General features: G+C 48.1%; 1 long non-coding RNA gene across 1 annotated transcript in view; it reads left to right on the forward strand.

Moving 5' to 3' along the window:
• Positions 1–25,427, forward strand: part of LOC144946606 (uncharacterized) — a 205,776-nt gene that overhangs the window by 47,818 nt on the left and 132,531 nt on the right. Inside the window, exon 2 of the long non-coding RNA XR_013639912.1 lies at positions 11,493–11,578. This is a non-coding gene — a long non-coding RNA (uncharacterized LOC144946606). The remainder of the gene's footprint in view (positions 1–11,492; positions 11,579–25,427) is intronic.

Below are 25,427 nucleotides of genomic sequence, written 5' to 3' on the forward strand. Positions count from 1 at the left end.
GGGAGCTTTCTGCAGGAACTGACTTTTCAGTCACACGAGACAAAGATTCCCCCGTGTAGCCTGAACAACCTGTTGGGGCAAGTTCTGTTAGCGAGCACCGATGAAGGCCGGCACGGCACACGAGGTAGTGGGTGGGCAGCACCACGCCTTTGTCACACCAGTGGCGATGTTTACACACTGCACCAGGTACTCATTTGAGGCTGAGTCGACCTAGGGGACGTCCGGGACTGGTTCAGATAATCGTCACCGGTGTTGGCCATGAGCGGGAATCGAATTCGGGTCACCGGGTTCGAAGCGCGGCGTGTTAACCGCTACGCTACCTTTCCGCAAATGCACGCAACAGCGAACGGCTGCGCTGGCACATTAATGATTCAGATCTCCGATTAGCACGGTTGGCTACGTATGGTGCAAAAGAAGTTCAACATATATTCAATAAATGTTGGCATGTGGGAGGAAACTGGAGTACTGGTAGAATATCCACCGAAGCTTTGTACAGATGTATTTGAGAATCCGTTGCCATACTGCCTTCTCCTATCCGCCTTGCAGCCTAATTCAGGGGCACGTTTTTATTCAAGACTCAATATATATTTTTATATAGTAGTAATTCTGGCAGCCCCTGGTGGCAGCAGAGGCCACGTGAACTATTATGTACAACTCATATGACTAAAAATAACATGTGACAGAAATCAAGAGATTCTTACACCGACAGTGTGATGCACGTATCGCGGAATTGAGAATTGATCATAATAACGGTCATAATATATATTTTTTTGCCGTTCAGCAATTCTCTCTGCTGGATGACAGCCCCCCACAAGTCAAGTTAACCACGCGAGTCGTTTGATCATACTTCACCACCCTGGTCAGTGCGGCCTTGTGAAGGGAGCGCGTCCACGATGGGGTCAGGTTTCGCTCTGCACTGCTGCGAAGGGCATGGCTGGGGAATCTAACTCGGGTGACCCGCGGGTTCATCGCGAGCGGTTCACCAACCACCGCCGCGCCGCTCTCTCTCTGCACCTGTAACCGACACTTGCGGTTTTTTTTTGGATGAAAGAATCCTTCGTACCTACTTGCTCCTCGCAGTATCTTTCATCGTGACGATGCGAATACGTTGATGGGTTTAAAAAATAAAAATTGAGGAAAAATGTTTTTTGTTCCGTCATTGAGAGTTGCAAGTGGGGTTTATGTTTAAATGTATTTATCAAAATAGCAGGTGGCAGACCTGGGGGTGGGGGGGGAGACACACACAAAAGCCGCCTTTGTAGATGTCGATGAATGTAGCAATTTAGACGGGGAAGTAAAACCACTGGATGCCACCTTTTCCGCGCAATTGGCCTCTCTCCATATGCAAATGATAGTGCTCGCTCTCCTTTACTCTCTGCGGGCGCGTGCCAGCTGATTATAGTTGGCTTTGCAAAAAAAAACTAGTTCATGGAAAAAAAGATTTCCATCGTCATTATTAACACGAACACCGCTTTATGTCAGATGTTCGGAATAATATGGCTGGCAATGGCTCCTACTTCAAAGTCATTGCTGGCAACAAATCTGGTTCAAAGCATATAGGGCAACCAGGTTGGCTGACAGAGATTACGAAGGACCTCCGTTCTGTCTCATTATATATATTAATAGATAGATCTTTTCAGTCTATCAGCCAATTGGCCTTCCTGACTTATGCTCACCATCACCATTGGTTTAAATAAGCACATTTTCCTCGCAGTCTCATCAGCGGAATCCAGACTGCTAAAGAAATGCTGCTGGTTTTTCCCTACACTATTGGCAAGGGCACTCCGTCCACACGACATGGACACAAAAACTATTTTTATAAAAAATTATCACCGTATACACCGTATGTATCGCACGCGATGGGGTGCATTTGACAAATACGACTCCCATCTCTTCTGATCCATCAACCGCAAATGCAAGCGACTGGATTACAGATGTGCAGCATTGGCGCTCGCATCTTTGGCCCCCTACGGAAACAAACACAAACTATATTCATGCCTCTGCGGCGCGTTTCCGGATTCGCGCCGCGCGCACGTGCACGTGGGGCTTGGTAATCGCGTCCCGACGTTTCGCTCACCGGAGCCGGGGAGCTTCTTTAGGGAAGCGCAAGTTTGGCCGGCACGTGGAGGGAAACTGTCGGTACGCGGAGCGGGGCGACGCCGTGGTAATGACCCGAAAAAACACATCGGAGAGCTACGCAGCGTAGACAACCGTGACAAACCTGTGCAGCCGAAACGAGTTTCTCTTGTAACCAAGCTTCTCCAAAGCTAACAGAGCCAGCCATCATTATGAAGGCGTTCAAATGAAAATCAATGAGCACACCTACCGCCCGCTGCCAATAATATTGGCGTGCGGCAGTAAAAGTAATATAATTAAAAGATGGCATTTAAGCGTGCGATTGCCAGCTATGTGCCAGGGCATGTCACTGTAACGGTATTGATGTGCATACCAAGTCACGCCTATCCTCGCGGCGTGTAAAGTGCGCTTTTGCGTCCGTGCGTGCGTGGGTGGGTGGGTGCGTGCGTGCGTGTGCTACTGTGGGGACCGGTCGCGTAACGGTTGAGCTCGTTGCGCAACGAACCTGCCGACCCGCTTATGGCCAACGCCGGTAACGATTATCTGAACTGGTCCTGGGCCTCATTTGAGTCGACTCTGTCTGAAATGAGTACCTGGTGCATGATGTGTAAACATCGTCCACCGGGGGAGACAAAGGCGGCTGTGCATGGTTCTGGCCCCCCACCCTGGCCTTCACGGGTGCTCGCTAACAGCACTTGTTAAGGCTATACGGGAGGTCTTTGTGTGCTACTCGGGAACGGAGGCGCCGTGGTTAGCACACTACAGTTCGATGCAAGTGACCTGGGTTCGATTCCTGGCCACAATTAAAACCGGTGACAGTTGAGAATCTGTAACGAGTCTGAGCCTCCCCCTAAGTCGACTCAGGCTAAAATGAGTAGCTGGCATGATATATAAAAATCAGCACCGGGGAAACAAAGGTGGCCGAGTACACGTGGTGCTGGCCACCCCTAACCCCTCATCTGCCACGCTGGGCTTAATAGGGGCTCGCAAACAGCGGGTGTTCTGACTGTAAGGATGAACGTAGGATATTCTTTGGGTCTTTCGGTAAAGTCACGTAGATGGGTTCAAAGAAAATAACTAAATAAAAAAACTACGACATTTCGATCGCAACGCAAGTGGTCACCATCCTGTTTTTCCTGTTGATGTCCGCTTGTGTTGCGATCGAAACGTCGTTTCGTGTGTTGCGTAGTTTTTTTGTGCTTTTGTTATTTTCTTTGAAAATATCTTCGTGACTATACCAAAAGACCCAAATAACATGAATTCCTTCAGTCACAAAAGCTTCAAGTCAAGATTTGAATGGAGGATGTTTGCTCGTTGCTAGAATAATAATAATTGACGTAGAATCGCGAACGAGTGGAGCGGTAGGCGCCGTTCTTGGAGTACTTCTTGCGCAATGATAGTGGAGGACCACAGAGTTTGAATCCCAGCCACAGCTGCTTCAATGGCGATTGATGTCCAATCATTTCACGGAGGCCTTCATCTAGCGGTGGATGTCAAACACATGGCTGTAAATCATCAATCACCAATACAATAAAACGTGTTTATAGTCTTTTTTTTTCTTTCAATTAGCACTTGAATCCCCGCCGGGAGTTTTGGTGGGTGAAGTGAGTCCCGTATTGTGCAGTCAAATTCCCAGGATACTTGACCGTCAACTGAATTTACCGAAGCGGTCGGCTTTTAATGCATACACGCATCTGCAAACAAGCAAACGAATGAGCGGCTCAGTGAATGAACCGTGTAGACACTTTTCAATGTTTGCCTCCCGCACTCTCCCCTGCCTGTCATTTTAAAAAGGCTCTGTTCCCCTTGGCTAGCCTCCTGTCACTTGCGATTGACTTGGGTTTGAAAGCTCGGCTTTCAGGACGCAAGACTGGCGGATTTCTTTTCCCCAGTTACCCAGCCTGCGGCTTGTCTCACAGAGGGCTCCCAAGTTTTAAACCAATTTTCTTTCCAAGCCAAGGTGTATGATTCATTTTATAATAATTTTTTATTCTTCCAGTTTTTTTTTGTTTTCCTCCTCCTCCTCCCCCGCATGGCTCAATGCGAGATCAAAATCAAAATATGTATTTATACTGGAGGAATCCGATGAGCTCTAAAGTTATTTTTCACGGTTGTCCAGTAGGGGCGCATCAGAAAGATTCAACAACAAACAATACAAAAACATGATAGGAGTGCAAAGTATTGGAAACTTAAGCAAATGACTTACAACATTTAACTAAAACTAAACTTTTATTTTACCAGGTAAGGCCCACTGAGCCGTTGGCTTATTTTTCAGAAGCGTCCTGGCCAGGAAATGAGAGCTCAACGAAGTTGCCTCCTTTACGCCCATGCGAGTCGTGGTGGGTTAATTGATCGTTCTTCGCCAAGCTGATCAGTGCGAGTTGATGAAGGCGGCGAACATAGGTGCTGGACCATAGGAGTACAGTCTAACAGTGGATTTTTTTGCACTGCCTTGTGTTCCTCGCAGCGCAGCCCCACAGCAGCCGATAGGACGTGCTATGATGGTGGTTTCCCGGACATTCAATTTTCTATTCACAATCTTAGACTCAAATACAATTTTGCCTGATTTGAGGAGTCCAATATTCTGAGAAATATATTAGTGTTTATATAATTCAGTCACGATCACCCATATGTATCAGGTATAAATCAGTTGTATTCTTTGCGCGCGCATTTTTCATCACACTCTGGTCGATTTACACCAATGCACTGTTGAATCCCTTTTGGTTGCCATAGGAATGTGGAATTACCATGACTGGCTCGTGACCGCCACTGGAGATGAGCACTGCCCCCGCGTGCTTGGTTGAGCAATGGAACCCTGAGCTTGGAATTGAAATAGGATATCGATTTCACTCATTGTTTACAGCAATATAAGCTTGTTGCTTTATGTAATACATTCCGATAATTAAAAATTATAGCTCTTTACAAAGTTAAAACCTAGTATGGAAAAAAAACAACAACAAAGTATACTGAAAAATTCCCTGCAGAATGTTTTCTTATTCTTGAAATTCAATTTATGAATGCTGTTGAAATATGAATGCTATTGAAATTGTCCGCCATTCTCTATCCGCTGCTTGGTGAACGTCGACATCGAAATTTGCCCCGGAGGATGCCGCAGGGCTTTTGCGTGTGCCGTTTCGGCCGTCGCATTCTGCCCGTGTGCACGGTGCGCAAACCAGGCGGGCAATGCATGTTTAATGCGATTGGATAAATATAGCACGGTGTGTAACATATGCCAGGGTAATTAGCTTATTATAGATGTAGTGACCCATATCAGTTCATCATGGGCTCGTACGGATGGACAGCGAGTGTACGTGTGTGCGTGCGTATGCGTGTGTGGGGAGCGATGGCGCAACGGTGAGCGCACTGTGCTACGGACCACAGTGACCCGAGTTCGAATCCTGCTGATGAAAAATAACAGTGATGAATATCTGAACCGGTCCTGGGCCTCTCCTAGGTCGATTCAGCCTCAAATGAGTACCTGGTGCGTTGCGAAAACATGGCCGCTAGGGAGACAAAGGCAGCCGGACGTGGTGCTGGCCAACCACCCCCTCGTGTGCCGTGCCGGCCTTTCGAAGGCGCCCGCTAACGGCACTTGCCCCAAACAGCCCGTTAAGGCTACACGGATGATCTTTGTCTTTTTGTGTGTGTGTTTAAAATGCAGCTGCCAGTGCACTGCTCTTCGATCTTGTTGGGACCCCGGGTTTCATTTCTGACCGTGACGCACAGCACACCATTGCCAATCGGTATTCCATGGCTTGGCTTGAGCCTCCCACAGGGCAACTTGGCCTGCAGTTAGCAGCTGCCGTGCTGGACGCTGCCATCTAGGAAGGCGAAAGCGGCCGTCCGTGCGTTGCTCGCCATGCCACCCGCCCGCCCGCCGCCTTGCGCGACACGTTGGCTTGAATAGCAATGCAAATAATGCTAATTTACAGGTCCGTTCCAAGCCGCTGCTAGATGAATGTTTCTCCCTCGCAGCCGTTGTCGGTCGGGGGCGGAGGGTGGGTTGTTGTTTTTGACCATACTTCGTTCCTCCGGTCGGTGCGGGGGTTGGTGAGGCATTGGTTCAGGCATCACTTGGCGCCGACATTGGCGGCGAGAGCGAGAATGGAAGTTGGATCACTGGGTTTGATGTGGAGTGCGCCAACCATTGTGCCACCGCTCTCCGCGATACGTAAAAAGACGAAGATCCTCCCCGCATAGCATGACCAGACTCTTTTGAGGCAAGTGCTCTTTGCGAGTAGCACCTATGCGGGCAGACACTGCGCACAAAAGGGTGCCCAACACCACAGCCTTTGTCTCCCCAGTGGCAATGTTTTACGCATCGCACCGGGTACTCCTTTGAGGCCGAGTCGACCTAGGGGAGGCCCAGGACCGGTTCAGATAATCGTCCCTGGTGTAGGCCGTGAGCAGGAATCGAACTCGGGGTCGTCGGGTTCGTAGTGCAGCGTAGCGCTAACTGCTACACTGCGGCTCCCCAAAAGCGCCCACATTCACACAGTACAAGCATACACGCACGCAGTACACGCGCACACAGTACACGCGCACACATGCACAGTGCACAATGCCCCTCCCTACAAGTGGTCGTTGTAAAACAAAGCGATTGAGCGTTCACTCTGAGTGAGGCTCAAACGGGCACTTATCAGCCGTAAAAGGGAGAGAGAAGAAATACCAGTTGTCAAGTTCAATTAATAAGCGCGTTTTTGTTTAAATTAACATCTCGCTTACCCGCCCGTGACGCGGGGGTCCCTTTCGGTGCGCGTTGTGTAGAGTCGTCGTTCGTTGCCAAAGTCGCGAGGTAGCCGTTAATTGATCAGGTTGTGGTCTGTTCAGACAGGCACCTGGTGATGACAAACGAGGGTGGAAATGCATGAAAGGGCATGAAATAACAGAACCGTGCATGTACACACCAAAGTATTATACCGTGTAAGAAAAAAAAAGTAAAGCAGATGCGTTGGCATTCCGCACAAGTGAAACGTTAAAAGGGCTTTTGACCGAATTGGGTTTTCGGAAAATAGAGCGAAGGAAGGTCTTTTGAGACGTTCACGATGAATCGCCAACTGACTTGACCTTCACTTTGGATTGAATTTTTTTTTTTGCTATCGTAATTTCTGGCGGAATTAAAAGATTTACGGCGAGTCGATTGCGGTCTTGATTAAACAATTTCCAGATTTTATGCTTTGTATGCGAAAGAGCAATATAAAATGTAAACGTTACGTCACGTTTGTTTGAAAGCACCAAACCCTGGCAATAAATCTTGGCGATCACCGTGCGATTAAACCGCGGTCACCAATGCACTGCACGGAAACTCGTTACGTAAATTAGTTTTTAAATTAAAATTTTTGCCCAGCCCATCCTCGATGGAGACAAAAACGCCAATTATCACTCGTATCGGATGAGTGATAATTGGCGAACCATTACTTCTAAAGTGCGTAAGGCGCGCCATCTAGTTTTCGTGCCATTTGGATTTTGTACCATCCAGTTTTTGTGCCATTTAGATTTGGAGCAGAGTTCACAGCTGATCAAGGGGTGGGTCTCCATTGCCATCCGAAACTGATCCCCGGCTTGATGTGAAGCTCATTATTATTATGATGATTCCGCATGTTTACCCAGAAAAGCCTCACTGAGCCTCAGCAGGTGGTGGTCTGCAGGCAGGAGACGACGATTGCTTTGTCTATAATGATCCCAGTCGAGGGGTAAGCTAACCCCAATGGAGACTCGGCTCTAAGAAAAGCTGTCTCGGGTGTGGACCAATCAACTTCAAGGACAGTGCATATCATTATCATCATCAGAGTTGTTTATTTTTGTTTGCATTTTGACTGCTTGTGTTGTGGTTATTGCTAACATGATGCCTTGTATAAAGGTGTCAGTTTTTTGTACCAGTTGAAAGGGTAAAAACCTATCACTAGATCCCAGTCGAGTCGCTTGCGGTGTACTTCGAATTTGGCAAATTTGGACCCCCGACACCAGCACACGACGGCCAACACTTGCGAATGACGTCACGGGATCTACGAGGTCCACTGTGAAGCAGACGGGTCCGTAGCATCGTCGCAGTTGTTACACCCGCAGTTATAATGAGGGCGCCACGGTGGCAAGATGTTAACTATCTCGCTTGGTATACAGGAGGTCGCGGGTTTGATCTCAACCCTGATGCCTGTATATTTGGAGTTTGCGTATTCTCCCCGTGGTCACGTGGATTTTTCTCCACATTTAGAATCGGTTTCGATTTAGACTATTTTGGCTGCTATACATTCCCTAGTGATAAGCCACTTTGTTGAGCTATCATTTGTGATAGCCAGATCGCTTCCGAAAAAGAGTGATACAGCTCAGTGGGCCTTACCTGGTAAAATAAAAAAAAATCAGGGTGTCCGCGAGATTCGAATCGCGAACCTTTGCAACGAGCAGCGAACTCACTCACCCTGAGCCACAGCACCGCCCGAGGTTGTCGCGGTGGAGTGAATAATGGATTAATAGATCCCAATACAATGTCGATTTTTACGATCCAAATACATGCATCAAATTGCTCATAAGTATTCACCTTTAAAAAAAAATACATATACGTTGTGCGTGTAATGGGTTTGCATGAGCACCTCCTACCACTAGATACTCCGAACATTCGCAGAATATCTTGAAAACGAAAAGATATCATTATTAATTTGACCGAATCGTGACCTTGAATTGCGGAAAATTGCTCAAATCAATTATGCGGCGTCCAATCCACACCGCGACTTGGAAAACGACGCCGAAATTCTTTTCCCGTCTTTTGCCCCAAAACGTTACTGCAAATTTCCCCTCTAGCCCCGCCTCCACATCCGCCCTAAACAACCAACTGGGCAGATGTACAATGGGGCACCGCACGGCTTTGCTACATGATGCATTGTGACAGTTACTCGCGAACGTTGAAAGATTTATCCCGTGCACGGGCTAATGAGTGTGATGCATTAGTCATCGCTGCAGCACAGAGAGTGCTGCTGGGTTTACTGGGGGTGGCGGGGGCGGGGGGGTCGGTGGGGGCGCTCGGAGGGGCCCGTCGGTGGCTGTCGGGGAGGACTGGGGAATTTGGTGGCGCTCTGCTCGCAGGCGTCAGACGAATTATTACCACGCTTGAGTGAGAGAGACGGAATGTGAAAACCGTCGCCTCTGCAAACCGATCGTGTGCGCCGTTTGGCTTGGCGCGGTGTGCGTCTCGCGGAGGACGCTGCCGCGGGTTGTTAGCGGTTTAACGACACCGGAGTTTTCAATGCCGTGCTCGCCCGACGGATTATTTACAGAGGAGTGGTTGCACCACCCGATATTGCAGCTGATTAATAAAAGGGGTTGTTTGACTGTTCTGCAGTGGCAGTAGTGCACAAGCACGAATAACAGAGAGGTTGATCTCTCTGTATGAACGAGAGACCGTTCGTTGCCCCAGATGTCCCCTATTATATATACAGTCCAGTATTTCCTTATAGGGCAGTGTTATTGACGAAGGTTTTGAGTTTTTTCGTCGTTATTTCTGTTCGCTGACATTAAAACATTGCTCTTAAAACAATAGGTCATCGGCTGCTGTCTTGGCACGCAGCCATCGCGTAATGGTCACCACAACTGGACTCGCGATCCAGAGGTTGCCGGTTCAACGCAATCTCCCAGCGCGTCAGTTTACACTAGGGGTCGGCACGGTTTGGCTCAAACCACCAAACCGCGGTTTGAACCGAACCAAATCGGTTTGGTTTGGCTCTGTTTGAACTGGTTCGGTTTGGTTTGGGGCTACGAAAACCGACTCGGTTTGGCTCGGACAGGGTGGAACCGGCTCAAACTAGTTTGGTTCAAGCCAACTTAAGAGGTTTGGTTTAGCTTAGTTTGGTTTGGTTTTGGTTTGGTTTGGTTCAGTCGTCGCTGGTTTGGTTTGGATTGCTCAATTTGAAACCAGTTTGAGTCGGTTCAAACCGTGCCGACCCCTAGTTTACACCATGGCACGAGCAGCCTCTGTCCACCCAGCAGCGCACACGGGCACACCACGGCGATTCGTATCGCCAGGTCGCAAGGCGGTGGGGTGAATTGTGGGTAACTCCCACCGCTTACAAGATGCTCAGCGTTATCAGAGTAAGCGAAATACTCTTTGGAGGGGCTGCCTCTGCAGAACCTTCTTGTTGGGGTTCTTCATCCGGCAGTGGCTTGGAGCTAGCAATTGCAGGGCTGCACCTTTGCCTTTTACGTTTGTACCTAAAATTAATCCATGTTTTGTATGTTTTTTTTAATGCATTCGCAGGATTGCCTCGCTCGTTGATGAGTGCGCGTGGCCCAGACTGATGGCGTGCATGTGCGTGTGTGTGGAGAGCAGCAGTGCACCGGTTGGCATACTGCCCTGTGAACCCGGCGACCCGAGTTCGATTCCTGGCTCATGGCCACCAACATCAGACACCAGTGACAATTATCTGAACCGGTTCTGGGCCTCCTCGAGGTCGACTCAGCCTCAAATGAGTACCTGGTTAGAAGTGTTTAAATCGCCACTGGGGAGATAAAAGTGGCCGGGTGTGGAGACGGCCACCCACCCCCTCGTGTGTGCCGTGCCGGCCTTCATAGGTACTCGTGAACAGCACTTGCCCCAAAAGTCTCTTCAGGCTATACTGGGGTTCTTTGTCTTGTTATGGTCTGCAAATAAATCCTTGTCTAAAATCTGCTGTCAGAAATAAAGGGTAAGCAAATTTTGGTCCAAAGCCTCACAAATAATGATACCACAATTACATGGAATACTATGTCATTCTGTGCAATTGCATTCTCTACCACCGAGGATTGAGTTGTGAGCCGGCAGACATTTTCGTAAAATATTCCAGATGTGAAAATAACAACCATTTTTGAAGCCTATATATTTACACACGTGGGTCTCCGTTTTAGTATTGTCACTCTCTAACATTATTGTCTTTTTTTTTTACAAATAAAAAGCACATCTAATTGCGCGTGTCCTGACCTATTTACATAATCATAAAACAAACATGGAAACGTCTAGCCTTTTTCAAACTTCCAATATATGAAGGCATCCCAATGCCGAGTTGGTCGTGGGGATCTTTTTACCATACTTCACTACGCTGGGCAGTGCAGATTGTTGAAGGAAGGGGAGAGTAGTACCAGTTCTGAAATTAATCGCCAGTGGTGTTAGCCGCGGCCAGAATTTGAACTCGGCTCAGCGGGCTCATAGCGTGGCATGCCAACCCCACTGCTACTGTCGCTCCACTCCAATTTAACAAATACACAAACATCCAAACGCTCTGTTATACAACGTCGTCGTCAGCGGGTTTATGTGTGCGCGAGCGCATGCACGCACGTGTGTCGTCGTTGTCGCTGCTCTTTTTTGTTTTTGCATCTTTCTCATATGCAGCCGTGTAGAAAAATGCTCCCCGACACGGCTGTAATGCGACTCGAATTGATTTACTGTGTTTCAGCCGGAGCCCCAAGTCACGCGCTGCGGCACGGCCTCTTATCGCGGCCTTGTCAGTCCCACTGTTCCTGCGGGGGAGCGATACGACAGGTATTAGCGCGAAGGCGGCGGCTCCATCTCCACCCCCCCCCGTGTGTCTCCCTCCTCCCGCGGCAGTAGTGCATGTGGTGGTTTTGTTGTTGTTGTTGCTGCTGCTGCTACCGCTGGGAACGCGTCCCAAATTGTCGGGGGGGGGGGGGGGGTGCTGGGTCCCCGAGCTTTATTCGTGGGCGGCGTTCTGCTGACATCAACCGGTTTTATTTTTTCCGAGGCAGCTGTCGCGTCAAGCGCGTGACGTTTTTATATCTAAATTCATTGACTACCCCCCCCCACGCCCCCAAACAACAATGTACGTGCAATTGCGAGCACGCTGAACTCGCAAGACGAGAGCTCGCCGCTTCGATCTCCCGGCGCGGCAGTCGAAGCCACGGGGCGAGTTTCTTTCATCCGCCGGCCCCACCCCGGCCCACTGCCTCTGTTCATCTCAGCCAGTTGATCGTCGGCAGGTCCCGCACCTGCGATTTGGCACGGTTGGCCACGTACGGTGTGAAAGAAGTTGAACATCGGTTTAACACGTAGGTTTTTCCCGACCAATATTATGCACAATAGAAGTTTTTTTTGTCAGTTAGATCGCGTAAAAATAAATGTGTTGTTCAACCCGCCACCACCCGACACAGCCAATTAGTAAGGGTTGTCACGTAAACAAAACATGCCAATTAGTTACTAGTTTGGTACACCGGCAATTACAACCAGCATCGTCAGGCGACCGCCACAATTGTGAAGAAATCCTGTTTCCGTTCTTTGATAGAGGGATGCACGTGATGTCATCAGCTCTGAGCCAATCAGGTACAAATACCAGAGGAAGGGGCTAATGTATTAATATAAATTACAATGGTTATGTATTGTTGGTTGAGTTATTTACATTTAATCAACATGCATAATGTACTTGCATTTCGCACATGCATGGTGTGGGGCATAACGCACGGCAACTCTCACCTCATTCAAGACCATGTGGCCAGCACGGAAGAGCAGGAGCCACACATTCTGTGGGGTGGCTGTCTGGAGCTGGCCCCCTACTATTGGGGGCTGCCTTCGCCAGCCCTGGCGTGAGAAAGTCATTTCAGGGCTGCACCTTTACTTCTACCGATTTAGAGCTCAAATGCAGCATGAAATGTTTGAAATGTTTTAACTCCAGCATCCTTTTCTAGAGGACGCACAGGAATTGTCACTGCGGTGGTGGTGGGTGGGGGTTGACTGACTCGGGTAGATATGCGACAGGGAGGAGACGTCTTCGTGTTTGTCATGAATGGAGTTTGGAGGAGGTAGATGGCCCATCCTCCTCCATCTTCCTCCAAACTCCATCCGAATTCCAGTCTGGGGCAGTGACGAGGAAGATCGTGAGCACGGAGTTGAACAGGACACAAAGTCGGCAGACAACAAATTGGAAGCGAGTTCCAGACGCAAGGGAGGCCGAGGACAAGCAGCAACTGTTCCATTGAGCAAATAGAATGTCGGCACTGTACTGGTGGTGGGGCTGAGCGCGATTGTTTATTCACACCTCAGTCTTCTTTATGCATTCATGCTTGCATTGCATAATATTGGCCATTCACTTGGATTGTTCATTCATTCAGTCGCCCACGAGTGCGTTTTAGCGAAATCCTCCGCTCTGATTTGATGTTTTGATTTGCTGTGCGGAGAACGCTGGGGGCAAAAACCCTCAATGTTAGCATATCCGCGCATAGCCGCTCCTTATATCCGCACGCGTAAACACGGACGACGGGATACATTTTATTCCACTTCCGTGTCATTTCTCTTTTCCCCCTATGAAGGCTCAGATAAGCGCCACTATGGCAAGATGTGAACTACCTCGGCTGGTATGCAGGGGAGGTCTTGGGTTCAATCCCAACCCCGACGCCTGCTGTATATTTGGAGTTTGCACCTTCTCCTTGTGGTCGTGTCGATTTTTCCCTCCACATTTAAAGACATGCTTTCAGAGCATCTGGCTGCTATACATTTTCACATGATAAGCTACTTTTGTTGAGCTATCATTTGTGGCCAGGTCGCTTCTGAAAAAGAGCTATACAGCTCTGTGGGCCCTTATCTGGTAAAATACAAACGTAGTTTAGTTTATAGTTTACTTGAGATAGAAGGAAGAATTGGTGCAAAGAGTTTTGCGACGATCGATATAAGGTGTGTGAGTGATAAGAAGAAGGGATACTGTAATTCACGTTGGTGACGTTTGTTTACGTGTGCCCCTAATATCCGCGAGTGCTTCTTTCTGATCTATGCGTCTGCACGCACATTTTTTGTTATCGAACCAACATCAACGATCACGTCAGAAGGCGTAAGCACATACACGGGGCGACGTCAGCATATCAGGGGGATGGCACCTTCTGGGTCGGCTTTTCTTACTTGAACAGGAGCTAGTTTACGGTGTAAAAGGTTAATTGTTTAGCCCAGGGGAAGAGAGGCGGGGGGATGGCAGACATTTTGTAAAAAAGATTGCATTCCCACATTCGTACACTTTAAATGTTCAGCCGCCCTCTTCCGCTCGTCTATTTCACCCGTGTGTTTTTAACGTTGGGTAATGCGCGAGCAAAAACACCGCCGCCTCCGCCAGCCATTATTGTCCCACCGACCCGTCATGTGTGTGACGTTTTGCGTGCTCGTAACGAGGACGTGACGGCGTCGCATTTCGTTGGTGTGGACGCACGGCTGCTGCGCTTGGCTCTACGCACAGAGCGAGAGAAAGAGAAAGCGGGAGAATGGTTTGCCATCCCAATACCCCAACTCCTCCGAGGGATGGACGGACTCCACTTCTGTTCACTTAAACTCTTACAAGGGCCGGTCTTTTTATTGTATTCATTCCTTTGTCACTGGCCCTGTAACCACGGGAGAGGGACTGAACTGCACGTAGGATTATTTGTTGTAATATTTTTTCCCCCCATTTTTATCCTGCCTTGTCATAACTGGATCTTGGTCCCACATCGTGGCCAATTGGAACATTTGAATTAGAATTTCACCTGTTTGGTGCTCGTTGCCTGCTGGGGCAGCGGTTCACACACCGCTTATGAACCCAGCGACCCAAGCTTGATCCCGGGCTCACAGCTAACATCAATGACAAGCGGTGTCAGAACTAACACTGGGCCTCTCCTAGGGCGACTTAGCCTCAAATGGGCACCGGGTGTGGTGTGTAAACATCAGCACTGTGGAGACGGAAGGCGTCACACGAGTGCCAAGTGATATCTGAACCGGTCTGAGACATCCCTCCCCACTTAGGTCAACGCAGCCGAAAGTGAGTGCGCCGTCAACACCATCGCACGGAGGGTGGCGGGAGGAGAGACAAAGACGGCTGGGCTTATGTGAATGGTCCTGCGGCCACACCCCTTGCCCCCCCCCCCCCCCCGTGCGTGCGTGCCTGCCTTAATAGGTTCTCACTATCCGGCAATTTGCCCCGGTAGTCTAAACAAGTTTCAAAATGGGGACCATTGTCTTTTGTGCGAGCGCGTGCAAATGTGTGCGTGTGCGAGCGTGTGCGAGCAGGCGCGCACACGCTCGCACACGCTTGTTTGTTTATGGCAGGCAGTCTGTAAAACCTGAGGAGAGCAAAGCGAATGGTAACAAGACTTCATTATCCGGCAATAAACAGCGGCAGCAGCCTCGGCCCAGCACCCTCGGCTGAAAAGACCCTTGGCAAAAATAAACAAACATTCTTTGGCGAAAAACACACAAATGGATACTTGTGTTTTTTTTTACCCATAGACCCACAACCGTACAGCTTTAGTGTTCAGGCAGGGCAAGGTTTGGTTTGGCTGATGGCTTTCGTGTTGGTCTAATGATTTACAATGCCCCCTCCCCTATCCCTCATCCCCCCAATGGTGATTTGATGAATTGTCGTGACGCAAGGTCACGATTTGATACAAGCGTGCGCTGTTTTTGGTTGTTGTAACGTTGTGGTGAATTGCTATGGCCGCTCATGGCTGCAGGGGTCACGTGAACCGATTACAGACAACAAGTTGTATTACATCGTTGCATGTAATGCAGCATTGAGATTTTGTGTCAAACTCAGACTCATTTCGTACTAAAAGTATCCCTGCCTATAAGCATCGGTTCATTCTTCATCACATGGCTGCTGCTTGTGAGGAACCAGTGCTGTGGATGAGATTCACTCCCAGAAGGTCATGGTATATGTGTAAACATTTTTTTTTTATGTGGAGAGACATACAGGAAGGAGACATGATTTATTTAATAATTAACCTTCTCCACCGCTATCCTTAATGATTAGTTCATCATTACACCTCTTTTTCCAGTACCAAAATATAAGAATAGGGGTTTTCTCCTTTTTTCTGCCAACAAAACTGAAACTTCTTACAAGAATCACGTCTGCATTAACTACAATACTTGTGGTCAAAATGCAAACAAAAAACACACTCTGATAATATATGCATTGTCCTTGAAACTGATTGGTCCACACCAGATACAGCTTTCTTTTGACCCTCATCTCATGTTTTAAACAACATACAGGATATCGTCGGCATTGTCCACTTCTGTGACGAAGGCCTCCTCCACGCCATTGGCATCTCCCTCACCATCCATCTCCGCCCCTGCACACGACCTGATTCTGCCACGCCATCTCCGCCGGCGTGCTCCCCTCAGATGCTTTTCCTCCACCTCCACCTTCATTTCACCGCCGGTTTCATCCGTTGGCCATTATCCTGTCCGGCAACGGTGCCCCTCTCTACCCACGCCCATTTTCCTTGTCTCTGTTCTCAATAACTGCATCTCGGCCACGATTGATTTGGATATCATTTCGCCACCGATGATCCGTGCGCCGGGGAAATCGAACTCTGCTTTGGCGGGATTCACGGCGCAAGTGCGCTAACTGCCGCGCGACTGGGCCCATCCCGATTTGCACTCGCATCCCATTTTTCCCTCCCCTCTCCCCACCGCCAAACAATTTGTTTGTTTATCGACATCGCCATCTGCAATAATACAGCCCAGCGGGCAGGGCACAGCGGTAGCGTCGCGGAAGAAGCTGTCACCCCAGCTAAGTAGGGCTTTGCCGCGGTTGTTGTGCTGCTGCTGCGACAGCCGGGGTCATTAATATTCCACGCGCCGCCCCGATTTTTTGGACGAGGCGGCCGCCCCTATTCGGAGGCCCTTGGTGATGATGGGTCACAAGCCAATGCTGCCGCAGCCTCCTCATTCTCGAGAAGCAGTAATTTAGTTTTGGCTCCTTGAAAGCTTGGAGAGCTCTGGGGTGGGGGCGGGGGGCACTGGGTGGAAAATCGGATGAAAGAGAGGAAAGTCCTTTTTCTTTCTTTGTCATTTGGGTCTTGGCGCACGCTTGCAATACTGATGGCGGGGTGTAGCGGGTGGGGTGCGAACGCAACCGCAGATCGACAATGTGACACTTAGCGTGACAATATCGTCATCGGACTGGCAAGCCTCGAAACACCTCGGGCGAACGTCAACAGAAACGCCTCTATTCATAGCACTTCTGTGCGCGCTACAATACAATCTCATTATCGGTGTTTGCTTTTTAAAATGCGGTGGCCCTGGGCCACAAGCGGAAACATCCACATTCCCATGGCAGTGGGCAGTGTTCTAGATTTGAAGCTTTCGTGACTGCAATGATTCATACTCTTAGTTTTTTCGGTAAAGTCATGCAGGTAAAAAATGTAATAAAAATTAATAAAAATATATATGTGGACAGTGTGTCCGTATGACTGCAGATGTTTGTTTCCTACAGAGTGATACTCTCTTTATCAACTGCAGATGGATGATGGGCTTTTGATCAATGTTGTCACCTATTCATTGTTATTATTATTCCGTGGGAATCATGGCTATCGTTATTACTCTCATCACCACGGTTGGTAACATTTATGCGATCTTGGCTTCTACTGTAATAACCATAATCGCTTCCCGCTGTCATGGCCTCAACCCAGTCGTCAATAACGCTGCCCTTAAAAGGAAAAAGAGATTGCTATGAAAAAAGGGCCATTGCCTGAAACGTCACCTATTGTTTTATCGTTCCTGTTCGGGCCGCAGTGTTATTGGCGAATGTGTTGGCCAAAGTGTTGTTACGTGTGCTTCTGCACCACCGCAAATGTAGCATCTTGATTGTTTCGTTCAATAAATTAAATTTGAGTTTCTCCCACTGCTCCATACTTAGCCAAAGGGATTCTATGAGAAGTAGCAAAAGGCTACAACTGGGAACATCGTCATGGTCCTGTCGCTCAGCTGGGCAGCGTACACAACCCTTTGAGAGTTACCCCCCCCCCCCATCCAGTCCTTGCACTGTTAAGCGGCAACTCCCTCAACGTGGTTAGCTCAATGCACTACCGACCTGGCGAGCCGAGTTCGACCCCCGTCACAGCTAACATCAGCGGCAAGTGATATCTCAATCGTTTCCGGGGGTGTGCCCTTCATCAACGCCGGCGCTGCCCACTGTGGTGAAGTACGCTCAAATAACCTCCACGGCTGACCTGGCGTGGGTAGAGGCCTTCATCCAGCAGTGGGTTGACGAACGATTTGTTGAGACTCGGTGAGGATTTCCTAAGGGCATTATTATCGTCATCATCGTCACACATCGTGGGTTCTTGTCATTCAAACGCATGCAAGGATATTGTTACAGCGATAACAAATGGTCAGTAGGTGGTAACGATCGGTCACGATGAAAAAATCCACCACTCTTTAACGATGGCGTGACAACAAATAACAATTCGGTGAGCAATAGGCGGACGGTCGCTTTGCAATGCAGCGCCCGAGGAGAATATTCTTGTTAAATCGAGCCTGTTTGGGTGACGTCTCCGGGGTTATTACCGCCACACAAAGTCAACGATTGCCCCCCCCCCCCCTGCTCACACACGCAAGGAAATTAATAATCGTCACACTTGATGGATGAGAGCCATACATGTGCCTGTGATTTATTGAGAAAGGTGTCGGACAACGTGCATGCGATCGCTATGTAAGAATTATTTTATTATTACGATGATAATCATAAAATGATGATTATTTAAATGCCAAACTGCAGCGACATATTTCAAGTGGCGCGCATTCAGGGGCTTGGATTTTTTTTGTCTTAAAAATGTTTGCAGGCACTGAATGAGCAATGTGCTGTGCACAAATAAATAAATAAGCAGGAGGGGGTGATAATGACTGAGCAATCGCATGCGCCGATTGAAGGTTTCTGCTTGTGTTTATTTATTTAATTTTCCCGGCTGAATTTTAATGACTTGCCACATTTATTCGCCATTATAAACGCGTCGTACAAATGCGATCGGCGACTGCGGTTCCAAGAATAATTCCTTTCGAGGCCACAAGATCCGCTCCTTGAACGTGTGGTGGCTGCGTGTACCTACTTAGGACTTTTCGCGTAATTCGCCTGCGATATTTGTTGCCGTTTATGTACCAGGGTTTATTATTAGTGGTGGTCCATGGGCCCCGGTGACGCCTTTAAAGTCTCTTGGGTGGCTCTGCGAGCTGTGGGAGTCATGGCCTGCTTAGACATGAGATGATTCAGATCGGTGAGCTGCAAGAGATAAAGAAGAGGGTGGCGGGGACAGATCTGTGGACGAGATAATGATTAGTGAGATGAAGGGAAGCTAAACGGAGCTGAGAAATGAGAGAGTTGTGGACAACGGTTGCAGATTCGCGGTTGCACGGAGTGAATCGCTTCACGGGGTCACGATGCCATGTGAGGTCACAGCGTCTGCGCACGTGGCAAGCGACGTCACTTGACCCCGCCAGAACACGCTCGCCGCATAGTGTGCTTCGCCTGGCAAATCTAGCTGGCGAAACACTGTTTTGTTATAAGCAGCCTTACCTGGGCCCTCTCGCAAGATATGTGAATGTCTTGGTTGGGGCCCCGCAGGCCTCTTAGGACAGGTCCCCATCTCCTTTTAAACACAGCGGCTGTGAAGGGTTTTTATGTATATTTATATTTCACGTTATTCTTGCTTTTTGTTGTTGTGTGTGCGGTGCAAACTCCGAGCGCTTTGCGAGTGCAATGCAAGGTCATGTGTGCTTAAGTGCCAATTCCTGTACCCCCCTTCATAGCAAAGCACTTCACGCGGAGACATTTAAACGGCTATTTCTTGAAGGCTATTAACTCGAGCAATTTGATTTTCCTGGCGGCATAACTGGACGTTATGGGGCTTTCTGCTTCCTTACCGCATTTATGGCGGTAAGCCTTTTGTAGTTAAAGAGGCTATTGAGATACAGATGTGCGTAATAACTCCGTCGATTTTTAGCGGTGTTTTCTTTGCACGGAAAAAATACGACGTTACGATCAATTAAATGATCTTCCACGGCGAGCAGAGCAACCCCCAATGCCCACCCCTTCCGCTCCCCCCCCCCCGCCAAACCCTCGTGGCGTTTAAAGCGACCGGCGGGAGGAGGCTTTCACGCGAGGCGCTTGATGACCGGGCGACGCCGCCGCCGCCGCCGTTTGAGTTTGAGAATTGCAGTGCCGCCCCGAGGCGCCGGGCGGCTCGTGGCGGGAGCCGTGAACGCCCGTGACGATCTCTGGGTGCCGCCGCCGCCGCTGCCAAGATGCTCGAAGTCGGCTTGCGGGCGTCCGCGGCGTTAGGGCGAGACTTTTTTTCTTTTGTTTTTGGAATCGCTCGACTCGCAAAGGGGCAAGGTTGTTGCTAAGTTCGCGTCCTGGTAGGGGGGGGGGGGGTTCGTTCGCTTCGGCTCACCGCTCCCCTCCCACGGTTAGTGGAGTGGAGTAGCGCGCAGAGGGGGGGGAGAGTCTGAAGGGCATCTTGTCACCACGAGAACACACCCACAACATTTACAATCCGAGTACGACGTTTCGCCAGTAATTACAACTAGGATCATCTGGCGGACAGCAGCCAGATTTGTGGCTGTCCACCTGATTTTCTCTTGAACACACCGGTGTGCTGTACTAGTAACGAATTGGCATGTTCTGTTTACGTGACAAACCTTACTAATTGGCTGTGTCGGGTGGTAGCGGGTTTCACGACACATTTATATGTACGCGATCTAACCCAATAAAAACCTGTAGTGCGGTATTAACTTTACAATTAATTTATTTCAGCTTGCGAATAGAACTGGAGGAGGCACTTGACTAGGAGTAGCCGCAGCCAATGACGAGATGTAACCTTGGATGTGGTATGCCAGGTGAGGGATTTGTTTTATGGGCCACTGACCTGGACACGCCCCGCTCAATTTAAATCCATGAGTACGAAAGCGCGCGACAATAAAGAGCAAAATCAAATCTTCAGTACGTTTGGTCTTCATGCCATTCTTATAGCTCAAGGCTATCACGGAAGCACGATGTTTCACACAATATGAACGGTGATGGGGTGGCGGGGGGGGGGGATAGAGACGGGGAGGCAAGAAAACGTTAGAATGCTAAAATTCACATTACAGGCTGAAGCGTGGGACACAAGTATGCTAATCATGCGAGACGGTGAGAGGGAGGCGTTCATGGGCGCGAGCCCAGGTGGGTTAAGTGGCTGGGCTCGGAGCGTGACTCCGGGTGTGAATATGTATGTACGTTGAACTTCTTTCGCACCGTACGTAGCCAACCGTGCTAATCGGAGGTGCGGGGGAAGGACAACACTATAAACGTAAAAGTAGTTCTAAGAAATGACGTTTTTCAATCTAGATTTCAAAGTGCATGGCTCCAGTGGCTTCCTGATATTGGAAGGAAGAGCGGCCGCAGAAGCACGCCTTCAAAGCATGCGATGGGATGCGGTGACCGACTTTGTCCGATGGTTAACCAAAATCCACCGCTGCTTGCGATGACGACCGGAGTTTGCGTGATGGTTTATGCTCCTTGACGAGGTCAGCAAGGTATTGTGGGTTCATTTGTGTAGCAAGCACTTCGTGTGTAATGAGTGCGACCTTGTAAAATATCAGGGCGGGTTCGCCCTTGAACACGGAGCAGGACGACCCGGTGGCTAACCTTTCAGGAGTAAAGTACATCTGTACTAACCAGCGCCTGTCTTATAAAAAATAGGGCTTTGAATACATTTTATTTTGATATGTTTCTTTAAATAAAAAACCAAGTGGTATTGGTATTATGGGTGGATAAGTGGTAGAGTGGTTTTTCAGCAGCGAAGTGGCTTGTGTGGAAATTTATAGCTGCTAAATACTCCAAACAAACGTTGATTCTGAATGTGGAGGGAGAAAAACCGGAGGACCCGGACAAAAACCCACGCGACCACGGGGAGAGAGAGACACGCAAAACTCCGAATATGCAGCAGGCGTCGGAGTCGGGATTGAACCCACGACCTCCTGAATATCAGGCGAGGGAGTTAACATCTCGCCACGACGGTAAATACACAGCAGGGGGGGTGCCGGTCCCCACTGTGGAAAAACACGCCGGGGGCTTTAATTATGAACCCAAATTGCGCGCCTCAACAAATGAAAGAGCAGGCCTGTCGTCCGCGCTCAAAGTGCAGCCCTGTTAGAGCCATTGCGGCTGAACCGCTTACCGTGCACAATCGCCCCCATTCAGCAGTAACTTTGCATAGTAATTGCTCGCGCAATAAAAAAAATAATCCGGGAATAATGTTCACAATTCATGAAACATTTAGGTCAGGTTTTTCGAAACCGATGGCTCAGTTTTATGAGGCGCGCACTTAATTGAGTTGGGATAGCGTGCGTTAAATCGGTCTGGGTTATGAATGGCGTTTGCTATTGAAGGTTAGTGGTTGTAGTAGTAGGAGGCGTAATGATGCATCAATGCAATATCAAAATCGATTTATTTTTTTGCGCTGACGATAAGCGCAGGTTGAATCACTCGTTTGGTTTTGTTTTTTAAATTCATATAATTGGTTCACTTTACCAATTAAAGGCATCCCAATATCAAAATTGTAACCCGAATTGTGGCGATGTATTGAATCGCCATTGTTACGGGCCTTGCAAATATGGTGTCACGTCTGTCTGGTTTAACAGTGCACACCAGCAATTTGGTGGATCATGAGGCAGATTTTAATCCATCGTATCCGCCTGACGCAGGGCGGTGATTTGCTTGTAGAGAGGGGTAGTAGAGCAAGCAGGTTGCTTGCCTTATGCCCCATCGTATGGCAAAAATAAAGGTGACCAAAAAATAAATTGAGCAACATTTTTCAAACAGTGTTCCATTCACGCTTGTTCTGTCCAAATGCATCTTAATTAGGTCCATCGTAAAAACGAGTCTCGTTACTCAGGCTTTCGTGGGTAATTTTATATGAATGCGATATGGTGAGTTTTTTAAAAGGAATAATTGTCAGAATTTCCCTATCCCCCCCCACCCCCCCCCCCCTTATTTTTTTGTTTAATCTCGGCCAATTCTAAGTTTGAAATAATTATTCCAATCTAAGATTTTATGAAACAATAAAAACTCTACAATTCATAACCCTTATCTGTGCTATAAAGGAGGGCCGTTGTCCGAATCATCGGCCAGAATGTTTTTTCTTGTCCTCTCAAAAGCACTTTGCACACCCACACCCACTGCTTGACGCAGCGTCGCCAAGTCGTTGTGTTGAAGACCTGATAGTTCCAGGCCGTGGGATCGGTGTTGTATCTGGATATTTGAATGAGCGAATTGGAGGCGGTACTGGTCATCTTGGACGCGCACAGTGTCTCGTGAGTGTTGCCTGCGACAGAACAAGACTGTGTAGCGTTTGATGAGATAGGTGGATTTTCACGAGCATTAATATCTTGACTGCAGGAATTTATATTCTTTGGGTCTTTCGGTAAAGCCACAGAGATAGAAAAAAATTATAAAAACAAAATCACGACGTTTCGATCGCAACACAAGCAATCGTCTTCAGGTGAAGAAGAAAAGATGATTGCCTGTGTTGCGATCGAAACTTCAAGGACAGTGCATATTATTATCCTTATCAGAGTTGCTTCTTTTTGTTTGCTTTATTGACTACTTGTGTTGTGGTCATTGCAAACATGATGCCTTGAATAAAGGTGTCAGTTTTGTACCAGTTAAAAGGGTAAAAACCTACCATTATATTTTGCCACTGGTAAAAGAGATCTCATAGAGTCGAAACGTCGTGATTTTTATTTTATTATTTGTTCTGTCTACGTGGCTTATCCGAAGGACCCAAAGAACATTAATATCTTATTTCTGTAGTTGACGTATTTTGAGTTTTAATTGGGACAACAGCCTCGCGCTTGATACTCAGTGCTTGTGCCGCTCGGTTGGCAAAGCAGAGGACGTTTGGTGGTTTGAATGTCAACGCCGCCTGACAATGCCGTGTTCACCATTAATATCTGGATGTTACCACCGGCCGTCAAATAAACCGCACGTGGCAATGTTCCAATGTAAGAAAGAATAAATAATAAACCCTGTAAATAGTTTCTTCTGAATTTCTATGTAACACCCCCCCCCCACCCACGTCATCAAATCTATGAGAAGACAGCCTTCAAAATGTACTGCATTAACACATTTCAAGATATTTAAAGGCGGTTTAATGACAGTTAAAAAAAAAAGAGAAATGACATTGGAAAAGGACGGTTTTGATGATAGTGCACATTCTGAAATGGCAGGCGATGAAATGTGTTTAAGAAAAGTCATCCCTTGTGTTATGATATCTTGACGCATTACCAGATTGTTCTTTTCGAGATCAAGATTGCTCAAAATACGGCGCGACATCTACATCTTGCTGCGTTCTCTATACGGCGGCCCGTTTACTTCGCACTGCTTGTGATGATATTTCGGCATGCAATTAAACAGTCGCATCTGGACATATTTCAGGATCTCTGACACAGTTGGCGTGTCGTTATAATTCGGCACAACATCCATTTGAATTCCGAATTCACGTTGACAGCTTTCACGACGCAAGGTCACCCGAAATATAATTTGAATGACTATTTACGGCCGTCTTCTTGGTTCTTTCGGTAAAGTCACGTAGAAGGGAAATAATCAAATAATAAAAATAAAACATAATAAAATAATTCTCACGACGTTTCGGCCACAACGCAAGCAGCCGTCCTCAGGTGGAGGAGACTGTCTCCTCGACAGACCTGTTTTCGTTCATTCAGTGACGAATAAGACCTCCGAATTTTTTTTTGTCAGTCACAGGCCGTTATTTGACCATACTTCTCACCCATGTTGTACGTGGGGAACAGTGCTCGTCCTAAGACTGACGACCTACTTGCTGCACTGCCTCCGGCAGGCGTTACCGCGTACAAAGATATCGCCATCTCTCTATGCTCCACCTACCTCCAAAGCGCTGACACGCAGAATGCATAAAGTTGAGAGTTTGTTGTCGTGGATGGGTAATTGATTTGTTTATGGTAATTTATTTTGTTAATTATCCTAACACACTCCTAATGTAGGGGGGATAATCATCATTATTATCATATTAATTGTTTTACATGAACACATCAGCTTCACAGTTATACCACACAGATAATTGTCAGTTGTAAGACAATAATGATATTTAAGGTTGTTTTCTTATTCGCACTGGCTGCTTGACGCTCTGTTCTTCACGGTGTCTGGAATTACCCTCTCGTCGGTCCGTGCTGTCACCACCGTTCCCTGTTCTTGTACACGCTCAGGACACCCCTCCTCTTCGTTCCCTCTGCCTGTAGTTGACAAATCTACTACGTGCACATCGTCTAACATGAAAACTAATTTTTTAATCGGCAGACACGCAACAGCAACTAACAACCGCCGTTCACCGCTAAGTGGAGGTGACGTCACCACGGCGCTTGTGCCAGGCTAGGTGTACACAGATTATGCACGCACATGTATGTACACACAATGACCGCACAATGATGCGCGTTTACATGCGCACATATGCACATGGAAACACATAAACGCACACATATAATGGCAACAACAGTCGCCATTCACCACAAATTGGTGGAGATGTCCCCACAGCGTTTCTGCCAAGCTAGGTGCACTTTGAGGCCATGTCAA

This window comes from Lampetra fluviatilis, chromosome 41 (assembly GCF_964198595.1).
Source record: "Lampetra fluviatilis chromosome 41, kcLamFluv1.1, whole genome shotgun sequence".
NCBI lineage: Eukaryota > Metazoa > Chordata > Hyperoartia > Petromyzontiformes > Petromyzontidae > Lampetra > Lampetra fluviatilis.